Source organism: Lepisosteus platostomus, unplaced genomic scaffold, assembly GCF_059453375.1.
Source record: "Lepisosteus platostomus isolate fLepPlt1 unplaced genomic scaffold, fLepPlt1.hap1 Scaffold_47_H1, whole genome shotgun sequence".
NCBI classification, from domain to species: Eukaryota; Metazoa; Chordata; class Actinopteri; order Semionotiformes; family Lepisosteidae; genus Lepisosteus; species Lepisosteus platostomus.
In genome coordinates this window covers 593,831-606,254 of record NW_028291667.1, presented here as the reverse complement: position 1 = coordinate 606,254, position 12,424 = coordinate 593,831, and the positions used below count along the sequence as shown (strand labels likewise).

Sequence of the window (12,424 nt, the reverse complement as noted above, 5' to 3'; positions counted from 1 at the left end):
GTGAAAGGATTTGTAAACATACTTTGTTAAAGCAAGTCAGTTTTTTCTGCAACACATAAAAGACATTTTTCCAAGAAAGTTTAGCCTTTGTCACTAATGAAACCACTAAATAAAGACATAAATATAGAAATCTTAAGATTTTGTTATTCAATGTTGGTAGCAGGATGAACTGTGCTAAGTGTATATTTTGTCGCAGCTTTGCTGCAAGATGTTAACAGTGAAAAAAGGTATTTAGAAATGAGTTATTTCAAGAAGAAAATGTTCAGAATAATTGCAAATCTAGCAGGATAGAGAAAGCACAGAAAACAGGCAGTTAGATTGATCAGATTAATATGAAAAGTTATTTAGCAAAGGGAATGAGAAGAGTGACAAACTAGTATGCTTTAGATCTTTTTACAGTATCTGGACCAGGGAAAACTGATCATGTTTCTCTATAACAATAATAAAAAACTTTATTTTATATATCACCTTTAAAAGTGGCATCTCAAAGCAATACAGTAGATATAAAAACAGATAAAAGGACCACAGATTACAAAGTAAATACATATAAGAAAGACAAGCAGTTAGAGGTGCTACCAAAATTAGAAAATGAAGCAGATACAGACACTAAGTCTTCTGAAAAGAAAGGTTCTGAGGTTAGATTTAAATGCACTCAGGGTACGTGACTGATATCACTGGGAATACAAATTGAGAGCTCTGGGGTGCAGCTAGAGAAGACCCTGTCACCCACAGAATGTAGATGTTCTTGAGGACAGCTAGAAGACCAGAGTCAGACGGACAAAGGTGGGGAGTAGACAGATAATAAGCCATATACTGTAGGTACTGAATGAGGATGAGGATTTTGAAGTTGACTCAAAACCTGATAGGTAACCAATGCAAGGACTTGAAAACAGGTGTAATGCATCCCTGATAGGATTCTCGCTGTCATATTCTGAACATATTGAAGATTGCTCAGTGTGGATTTAATTTCCCCAGTGAACAGGATGTGCATTTATTAATTCTAGAAAAAAAAGCCTTTCTTGATTTCTCTAGTTCTTAGTTTCTCTAGTTCCCTTTAAAATAAACTATTATTCCACAATGCAGATTATTATATGGACAGTATTTACACATGATATTTGTGATTTAAAGAAATGAACACAAGCAGCTTTTCGAGATTTAAGTGTTGGCTGAGTTATTGCAGGATAAAAAACTAGAGATGTTGGTAAGAAGATAATTTTGGGATAGCTGAGGAATACACTGATAACAAGAACACTTCCTAATGGGGTTAGGCATACTTTTGATGAAGATGATGAAGTTAACAGACTGTATGTTTACATAGATACTGAAATGAGGATTGTATTTTAGATTTTGTGTAGTTGCTAGCATTGAACTGTGTGTTGGATGGACATGAATTGAAGGAATGGGCAAACATCGCTGATGCGGATCCACAGAGCCAGCATATTAAGATGTTTATAATTAGAGGCAATTTGTTTAAATAACTAGGTATGGATACTGATGTGCAAGAGAGTTGGAAAGGCTGTTTACTTAAGCCAGCACTATAAAATATTTTATTCTCAGTGAGATGCTGCCATTTCATAGTGGGTTTCTAACACTGTGTATAGTTCAATCCACACAGTGCCTTTACTTCCATCCATTTCTAATCTCTTTATCCAGTACAGAGGATTTGGAGCCTATCCCAGTAAGCAACGGACACAAGGCAGAATACACCCTGGACATAGCGCCAGTCCATCACAGGACAGACAGACACAAACACACACACACCAGGGCCAGTTTTCCCATAAACCAATTAACTTACCAGTATGTTTTGGAGTGCAAGAGGGAGTCATATCACACATATGGAGAAAAACCATGTAACCCAGAGAGAACATGCAAACCCCACACACACAGGATGGGACCTGGGACCCCAGTGCTCCAAGATAGCAATGCTAACCACTTTGCCACCATTATAAATGGATGGATATCTTAGTTATCTTTCTAGTTCACAGGTTTGCATGCAAAATTTAATTTTGAAAGCCACTGAGACATCAGGTACTACTGTTGTATTTATGAAAAAGAAACAAAACAAAAAGCATACTAACAACTGTGCCATCCTACTCTTTAGTTAATACAATTTATTATTTATAAATAGTTAACATTGTTAGCAAAATATTTTGAATTATATTTAACCCTATTTTTTCTTTAGTTTTGTATTTAACTTATTATATGATAGTCAGATTTAATGTATATTTGAACAATGAAAATATATTTTTACAAGATGCGGGGGAAAGTGCAACAAATTATTACAGTGCTAAATTTAATATTGATTGCTAATAGTTTATGCTAACACCTAACTTTCTTAATTAGATGTATTTAAAACAGTGAACTAAGTGTAACATACCATTCAGAAATACAATCGAGAATAGTTTTGTGGTGTTTGTATGGATGAAACGTTTCTAAAATGTATAACGTAACAAAATTAAAGACGATTAAAATCTGTAATCTTTCCACTTGTAATGTCATTAGACAGAACAAGACGTTTCTGCTTTGTCTAAGGATGGTATCAAAAAGTAGTCTAGGTGGTGAGAAAGCTGTGTTTAATGATAATTAAGTGACTTAAAAGTAAAAAGAGATGGTTCATATTGCTTGATTAATTTTAAAAACTAAGTTATAAATGCAGACGCGATCGCTGCCGTAAGCGCTCCAGGCAGTAGAACGTTCGTTCTGTACTGCTGCGCTCCGCGCCTCCTCCCTCTCTCGGTGCCGCGCCCCTCTCTGACGGAGGGCAGTGGGCGGTACGCTATTTTCAGAGCCTCTGATTGGGAAAAAAAGACCTGCTGATCAGTTTCACACACCAGGAAGAGAAAAGAATGGGATTTTTTCTCTTCGAAACGTGTGTTGTCTTTATGAAATTCGTGTATTTTAAACGTTTAATTAAGAAGTAAAAACCTTACAGCGTACACAAAGATTCTGAGCTGATCACGAGGAAGAAAAATCACCCATTTTTCGCGCATAAAAAGTGGTTTTTAACTCTCGAAACCTGTTTTTATATGTTTTAAAGTCGTGCAATGTCTAAGTTAAGCAGGAAAACATCATTATATCTCATTATTTATTTATTTTTTTTAAAATTTAAAAATCGTTTGCCCAGCCTACTTTAAGTCTTCAACCTCTTTAAACACACAGTCCATGGACTTTTTAAGACTTTCGATTGCGACTGTATTAGATCAAATCACTTCCTTCAGCTCACCCATGCTCTGTGCCATCATGTTGAAGATGTTGGTCTGGAGCTCCTCCAGCGTCAGGTCGCCCCTTCCTCTCTTGGCTGCCGGGGTTTTCACAGGTGTGCTGGGCAGGGACTCCGGCTCTTCCTCTGGCAGCTGAGTCTCACTTGGGCTGCGAGCGCTCGCGTACGAGCGCATCTCCAGCACTCTTTCCACGTCCCCTCCAGCTGCTTCACTTTTCCCTTTAGTTGCCATCAATTTTCTTGTAGTGCTATACATATACGATTGAGGTTTCTTAGACTTCTCCTTCGAAGACCCAGCACTCTCTTTTCTTTTCCCAGTGTTACTCATATCGAAATTCTTAAACCTAAAAAAAATCGTTTTTTTTTCTTTCAATTATAACTGAAGTTTAAACAAGTAGTGTTAAGTCCTTATTTTTCTGTAGTCAAAAAAAGCAAAAATTAACATTTAGGTCATGAAAAACTCAAAAAAAATCCTCAACCACTAAACTTTACCTCCCACCTGAGCGCCATCTTGAACGCCCCTACCACCAGAGAATGCTCACGATTTCGGAAGCTATCTCCGGGACGTGCTGATTCCACACATCCTGAATAAATCATGATATTGTTAGTTGCTGTAGCTAGACGTTCAAATGAGTTTCATGGCCAGATGGACTGTTTCCTCCAGCGGTATAGTATTGCAGTGAGACAGCACGATGCCTGCAAGACTATGTCACGCTAAACGCCACAGATTGTGTTTGTCCGTTCGTGTCAGTCATCCTGCAGCCACGGGAAGTGGGACACAAACATCCCGCAATGCTTTCAAGACGTTAGGATTTGTTTGTGCAACATCCGAGAAGAGTACTTGTGGCTTGAATGTGAACTGTACGTGCCCGCCCCCTTTCCTCTGTAGTGCATGAGTTCCTCCCGGCATGCCCTTCGTCATTGTTCTGTCATCTTGTATTTAAAGGGTTGTATTTCTGCTGCTGAAAAGAATCAACGGGTTTCTTTGTTCCCAACGGAGCCCTTGTCTGTCATGAAATTCTTCAAAACCTCAAGCTAGAAGAAGACGACAAATATGAAGCGTTACAGCAACGACATGCCATGAGACGATTGATAACGATTTCCATAGGATCCCCGCGGTTGCCTGGCAACCGTCAGCTTTGCGCAGTGGCAGTATCGTAGCCTGTGAGGGTTAGCCGAGGCGTGATTATTGCTAGTTGAAAACTTTTCCCAATACCCCGCTTCCGCCGGTTTGCAATACAATCGGCGAAAGCAATTTTTGACAGTCTCGTTAGAGACTGAGCAAGGTGTTTAAAGACAGATTTGGTCATGGTGACATCATGGTAGAAAGAAGCGAGCTTGTTCCCAGTGGGCATTGATTCGTCGAATATACGTATATTTACGGCGAACGTACGGCTATACGTATATATACGTCGCCTCAACGTCGAATTGCAACCGTAAAATTGACGACATTAACAAACGCATATATAACGTCGAAAACACATCTAACACAGTGCCTGAGGCTTTTTACTGTATGTATCGTGTGTGCCGCAACTAGGAGTATACGGCACTCTGCACAGTGTACGAAGTAAATTATTTTCGCAGCAATTTATTTACACGTGTATAATAAATATAGTAAATATAATAAATTAATTACTGCGAAAATAATTTACTTCGTACACTGTGCAGAGTGCCGTATACTCCTAGTTGCGGCACACACGATACATACAGTAAAAAGCCTCAGGCACTGTGTTAGATGTGTTTTCGACGTTATATATGCGTTTGTTAATGTCGTCAATTTTACGGTTGCAATTCGACGTTGATTATACGAACCCAGCATATTTTCCGGTTATATACCACAATGCATTGCTAGTATTCGTTGGTCACCATTTTGGACACGTTTTTCAAACGTAGAAGTATATCCGCAAATATCTCAGATATCCTCTTTTGACGAGTAAGTATGAACAATAATAATACTATCTGAATACACACAGATCTTTCTTAATATTATTTTGATTAAAATAGTATGTGAATAAGCAAAAAAATGGCACATAAAATAGTGTGAATGGGGAAGATGACACAAAATCGTTTTGCCGTTTCTCTTATTCTTATTCTATGTTGTACTTTCAAACTTTGGGTACTCTTTAATTAGGACAGACTTTATTGCTCAACTGCTATGATGCAAGCCAAATTTTATACATTTATTTCAGCTTTGAGCTTTCAGCTTTGACCAACCTTGAACTCACCGGCCGTGGTTAACGCGTGTTGGATTTTAACGGGCTCTGTGTGTTCGATGTACATAAGCCACTGAATGCTGGGTGTAGAAAATCGTTTTTGCTGGTGGTGGTAATTGTCATGGGGTAGCAACGCTATCGTCTCTTCCTGTAAAAACATAAGTCTGAACATGGCCATGCAGACACTAGCGATGGTCACAAACTGAAAGGGGTCGATGCACACAACGCAGGCGGCCCCTGACTCAGTCACGCGTGTCTGTCTGGTCATATTCATGACCTCGTCCCAAAACCTGACACAGCCTTCTCTTAGAATTGCCACATCCAACTGGCAGTAACGTTTCAACTCTCTCTGTAAGTTAAACACACTTCCCTTGCATTCTTCATACCAAACCAAAAACTCGGCTTTCTCCCTCGGCAGCATGTAGTTAACGCCGTAAAGTTCTGGCGGCGGCATCGGGCTGACATAATTTTGGTTTTCTGAAGTGTTCATCAAGTGTGGAAAATGACCCTTACCCCCGGGGAACCCCATGGCGGCCGACAGTTTGCTTAATTTCATAGGTAGAAAGTTTAAAGAATCGATAAATCTGATGTTCAGAGCTTTTACGGTCATACACATTATCTTACCACCCTGATTAATTAGTTCAACGTCCATCTTTTCATCTTACAACTGTCTGATTACTAGGTAATTGTCATATCCCTTGCCATTGTGCGATATGAATGTATGGTTTTTGAAACGTCTATCGATAAATTTACACACAAAATCCTTTAGACAAGTTTCACCATAAAATTCCCAGCTTCGTTTATTGTTAATATGAAGGGCATGGATGTAATTTGGTATGTGTGTCCCCGTTTCTTGCATGCATTCAAAGTAAAAAAAAATGTACTTGTTTGAAATTTTGGGGTTGTCCAAAGGCAGTATGTAGCACAAATGTGTGTCAGGGGTGTCGATCACGTTGTTACAATGCGAGCACAGTTTCTCTTTACATTTGTGACTAGAGAGGTTATAAACCTCACATTTCTCACAAAAGACCCTGCGCTCACACTTACTAACACCCGTCGCTGCATTCCGAAAGTGTCTCGCCAAACATTGAGAGCTACGACAAAAGACCTTACAGGCCGGGCAATTCTGAATTTCTGCATCAATTTCGCAACACTGGGGATCTAAACAGGTTTTACAAGCTTTAACACAGGCGTGTGCGTTCTTGTGGCTATACGCCGCATGGTAGTTAGTGCAAAAATATGCCGCCCCCACAAAAGCTTTAATATTTAAAACCCCATAAAAATGCTCTTCATGCAGTAGAACAAAAAGTATTTTAGAATTAGGTGGTGTGGGCCCCGTTGTAAAATATTTTCAATCACCCTGGTCGTGGTACAAAATTTTAATGACCACCTTTAAATGTTTTTCAAAAGCGGTAATGTCTGACAAACTCATTTTCTGATTCTCTGAAAAACCCAACTCTTGAAAGGAATGCATTTTCATAAGAAAGATAATACCGATATGCATGTGATAATCTTCCTTATATCATGTAGTGCATCATTTGGACACTTTGTGGGCTTCAAATACAAAGAAAATCATGTTCTATGGTACAAGATAAATACAAAACTTAAGCTTTTATTTTAATTAGATTTCTTTATAAAGCATAAGCAATCATTTATTACATCGCTTCTTGAATTAAATCTTTTGACAAGAGGTAAGACTTCTGTTACATTTAAACCCATGTTTAGCTGTGTTTTTTAGATTTAACTGAACCAATTTCTGTGTGTGATAATGTCCTTGAATTCTGACAACATCACACTAAATTACATGATATAAAACAGCTAATGTTTCTAGAGATAAAGTTTCTGAGATGCTTCTAATTACTTTTTATTACCAGGGACAGTTTAATTCACCTTGTACAGTACTGTAAGACCAAGATGCTTTTTTTAAAAGTTATTTAACATTTTATAGAACTTTGTCTACTATGGCAACATGATGTGCTTGGTGAAACTTGGAAAAATACTGCTTGGCCACTTATCTTAAGATAAAGATAGGATAAAGGTTTATCTTTTGCACCTACCTGACCCCCAGGGAAGGCCAATGCTTTCTAAGTTGATGGTTCCCTACAGTAGACTGTACTTTAATTTCAAAGGTAATGTATATTGACCCAAATCAGTTTTGGAATCCAATCTACTGACGAGATGGAGCACATCCTTTTTTCAGGATTTTAGCATCATACGTTTGGTATATTTAGTCCCTAATGCTGAAAGAAATGATCATAGAACATTTGGACACTTTGTGGGCTTGAAATACAAAGCAAATCATGTTCTATGGTACAAGATAAATACAAAACTTAAGCTTTTATTTTAATTAGATTTGTTTATAAAGCATAAGCAATCATTTATTACATTAATATATGTAAAAATAACATTTTAGCATCATACGTTTAGTATATTTAGTCCCTAATGCTGAAAGAAATGATCATAGAACATGACATCTAACCTTACCTGCGGTGTTTTTAATCCCTATTGCTCAATGCACGGTGAAAGCATTCCATACATGTGTCTGACAATGAGGAATGGGCCCCTGAGACAGTCATTTGCCTGTTTCACAAATGATCGTATTTTACTAGAGATTCTGCTTGGGATTCAGATGTGCATTCGGACAGCAATCCCTTTCAAGAAATGATATGTTCTGGATGAGGTCAAAGGTGCTGGAACACTGTATCTAGGATGTGTTTGCAGAGACTGTGTGTCTCCTGCTTCAACGCAGTGATAAACAGATGTGCTCCTTTAATTTATTGGTACATGCCCAGGGCAGTAAGCAGTCTGAGGATTTATTTCCAGATGGCATAGAGCAGTGAAGCAGTGAAGTAGTGCAAAACACTGGATCATTATATTATTAGAATCTATTCTACTTAAATTATTACATTATACTCAATTTGAGTTCATTTTAAAAAGTAAAAGGTAATGAAAGGAATGCATTTTCATAAGAAAGATAATACCGATATGCATGTGATAATCTTCCTTATATCATGTAGTGCGTCATTTGGACACTTTGTGGGCTTGAAATACAAAGAAAATCATGTTCTATGGTACAAGATAAATACAAAACTTAAGCTTTTATTTTAATTAGATTTGTTTCTAAAGCATAAGCAATCATTTATTACATTAATATATGTGAAAATAACATTTTAGCATCATATGTTTAGTATATTTAGTCCCTAATGCCGAAAGAAATGATCATTTGTTTAACATGCACGGGTCTGTCTCAAAGGATGCAGTACTCCTGAAGGGTCTCAAACCCTACATTTCGGATGCCTAGCTGTATCCCTCACCTGTGGCACCTCAGAATGACTTCTAACCTTACCTGTGGTGTATTCAGTCCCTATTGCTCAATGCACGGTGTACATACTGCATACATGTGTCTTGAGAATGAGGAATGGGCCCCTGAGACAGTCATTTGCCTGTTTCACAAACAGGGACCTGGACCTAGACCTGGCCCGTACAGGGCTCAAACCCGCGACCTTGGCGTTATTAGCACCACGCTCTAACCAGCTGAGCTAACCGGCCTCATGACATCAATCCTCTCTGTGCTGCAAAAAATCGATCTCAGGGAATTTCTTTTGTCCTCCTTTGAATAGAAAGCCGTGTAATCAGTGTACGGGCTTTCTCGTGCAGTTTCATGGTTCTTGTAACCCAAATCCTACACTGGCCTGAAGTGCCCCCCCATTTCACAGCATTTTTCAGCTGATTTAAAATGTACCTAAAGGAGAAGCATTATTGAAGACCATCAATTACCAAGAGCTTTTGTCAAAGGTTTTGGTGGTCATTTTGAATGACCACAGAGCGCTGTGACCTCGGTTTTACATCTCATCCAAAAGACAGCGCCCTTTTACAACACAGCATCTCCGTCACTATACTGGGGCATTGGGACCCGCACAGACCTCAGGGTGAGCGCCCCCCCGCCGGCACCATTAACACCGCTTCCAGCTGGAAGCTTTGTTTTTCCCTGTAGCTCATCCTCATCCAGGTACTGACCTGGCTCACACCTGCTTAGCTTCAGTGGGTTTTCAGTTGCGAGTTGCAAGGGGATGCAAGTGATGGAGCCGCTCGCTGCAAAAGCCACTGCATTGGCCGGGAATCGAACCCGAGCCTCCCGCGTGGCAGGCGAGAATTCTACCACTGAACCACCAATGCTCAGTGCCTGGGCCTTCAAAAAAGACGCTTTTTTGGTGCTCTGTGCAAAACGCGTCGACATCTGCTTCCAGCTGCAAAATGCCATTTGCGGACGCTGAAGAACTTATTTCTAAGGCAGCGGGTACAAGCGATTGGGCGTTTTAAAACCACCAGGAACAGCAAAGAGGCGCGCTTCTTTGCTTGTGCCGAAACACACCGACTGAAAGCGGACAACGTAGTCGGCAGGATTGGAACCTGTGCGGGGAGACCCCAATGGATTTCTAGTCCATTGCCTTAACCACTCAGCCACGACTACAGCAAGCCCCACTGCCGCTGCGTTCTTGCTACAATCTTACCTGGATCGCGAGGCGCCGGCGGAAGCCTATTTCAAAGTCGTTCTCCGTTTCAAAAAAACATTTCCAAAATACAAGCCTTGCAGACAGACACGCCTCAGAGGACTTAAGGGTGGCTTCATGTCGGAATGATAAAGTCTCCCCGTCCGGACATGAAAATGCCACTTTGTTACACACAAAAAAAGAATCAACAACAGAGAAATGCCCACAAGCATTTGAAAAGCCGCACCACGTCGCACTTGAAATAGCTCTTACATTAGTGGTAGACACAGGAATCGCCTTTTTATTTACGCTCTTACCAACGCGATGGAAAGCAAAACAAAGCAAAGCAGAGCAAAACAAAACGAACAAACGAAAACCCTCACGTCCTGCACTTGCATATAACCCCGTTACGTGCCCAAGCGGTATTGTACGTCATCCTAGCACTGCACCCCGGGTCGTACGGTATATGGGAACGAGCACACGCCACGAATCGTCTCGAATCACTCCCTACAGCTGTAAGGCGCCTTGAAGCGTGCACCCCCAACATTCTTCTTTGCGCATCTGTGAAAGGTAAACTCTTGAGCAAACTCTGAACCAGCTCTAAGGAAACTAATCCGATTAGACGTTACTTTGACTCATCTTCTTACGCTCAGTGCCGGATTGCTCAAACTCCAGCTAGGGTTAGGGTTAGCATTCCCACGCTACTTAGACACTTTGTTTACGCTCAGTGCTGGATTTTGGGAACTTCAGGACGAGTGGGAATTTTCTCCTATCTGTCCATTCTGTTTTGTTTTGGAGACTCTTGGCTGCCTATGTTGTTCAGTGCACCGTGAAGGAAACATTTTCCAAAACTGTGTCAGCTCAAAAGTTGTAAGAAAACCTCTCCAGGTGCTTTAACTCTCTTCATTTTTGTCATTTAATGTGACACTCGATGTATAACTGGAGCCTCACATATGCAAATGGTGAGGCTCCAGTTCGACACCCAGTTCCACACCACTTTACAGTATATGACAAAAGCATGGCAGACTGTGCCGGACCAGCTGGTAACTTCCGCTTATTTTGACCATATTAAACATTGGAAATCTTCCCACTTGCATTTGTGACACTTGATTTTGGCTCCACCTAAGACACTCTTAAATCTTCAAACACTTTTCTCTTCTCCCGCAACACACTTGTCTGTCGGCACTAAGTGGCAGCGTTGCATGACAACCCATCTCACCACGGAAAGGAACCTAACAGCTTTGGTAAGAGAGTAGAATTACCTGAAGAACTGCTTTCCATGGAAGCAGGACCAAGCGATGTAGCATTTTTATAGTACCAGGAAAGGAGAAGCGGCACTTCGCCTTTGCCGCACAGGCACAAGGTGACGTGCGGCAGACGCCGTAGTCGGCAGGATTCGAACCTGAGCGGGGAGTCCCCAATGGATTTCAAATCCATCGCCTTAACTACTCGGCCACGACTACAGCGAGCTCGCCGCCGCCGCATTCCTCCTATAATCTAACACGGAGTGCGAGGTGGCTGCGGAAACCTTTTTAAAGTCGCTCTCTGTTAAAAAAAAAACCTTTCACAAGATACATGCCGGCAGACAGACACGCCTCAGAGGGTTTAAGGCTGGCTTCACGTTCAAATGATAAAGTCTCCCCGTCCGGATGTCAAAATGCAACTTTGGCAGACAGAAAAAACATCAACAAACCACAAATGTGGACAAGGATTTTACAAGCTGCACCACACTGCACTTTCAAAAGCATTTACATTCGTGTTAGACGCAGGAATTGTCTTTGTTTTGCGCGCTTACGAACGCCATAGAAAACGAAACAAAACAAAAGCCCTCAGCTCCTGTACTTGATTATAACGCCGTTACGTGTCGAAGCAGGAATTTACGTCATCTTACCACTGCAACATGGGGAATAGAGGGAAATGAACACACGCTACGAATCGTCTCAATCACTCCCTAGAGTCGTAAGGCACATTGAAGGGTGCACCCCCATCATTAATCGTTGGGCCTCTGTAAAAGGAAAGCTGTTGAGCAGTCTTTGAAACAGCTCGGATGAAACACTTGATTGCTTCCATGTGCATCTGGAGCCCACTTCTTATTTTCACTTCACGCCGCCCAAAGCATTTCTAAAACAGGAGATTCGCGTTTGGGAATGCGCCCTGCCCTACAAATAAAACAGGTCTACGGGTCTGAAACCTGCTCCACGGAAAACAGTTCTGTTGCGCTTTTGATCAAAGGGAGATTCTCTGTTCTTACTTTTTGATTACATAACACCCAAAGGGGCTTCTTTGGAGCTGGATTCCAACCAGCATCCTAAAGTTTCTTGGCGGTATCCTTTACAGTCCTCTGTTCGGTCGACAAGGAACAGTAGGGGGCAGCTTTCCTCACACATACAGTGCAATGTACTGTAGTGTTCCCCTTCATTGAATTCGCAGTTCTGCATCAGACCTCTAACTCGTTTCCTTAGCTTGGATTTAAGCCACGAAGCAGGCTTCTACTGTATAAA

General features: G+C 40.9%; 3 non-coding genes across 3 annotated transcripts; 1 reads left to right on the top strand and 2 right to left on the bottom strand.

The window, feature by feature from the left end:
• The first annotated feature begins 4,355 nt into the window (after positions 1-4,355).
• LOC148633490 (U4 spliceosomal RNA) lies at positions 4,356-4,497 on the top strand. The gene has a single exon (XR_015933951.1). It is a non-coding gene; the product is annotated as a U4 spliceosomal RNA (small nuclear RNA).
• A 5,041-nt stretch (positions 4,498-9,538) lies between these two features.
• trnag-gcc (transfer RNA glycine (anticodon GCC)) lies at positions 9,539-9,609 on the bottom strand. The gene has a single exon. It is a non-coding gene; the product is annotated as a tRNA-Gly (tRNA).
• Positions 9,610-11,304: 1,695 nt separating this feature from the next.
• Positions 11,305-11,386, bottom strand: trnas-uga (transfer RNA serine (anticodon UGA)). Its single transcript has one exon. It is a non-coding gene; the product is annotated as a tRNA-Ser (tRNA).
• Between the last annotated feature and the right edge of the window lie 1,038 nt (positions 11,387-12,424).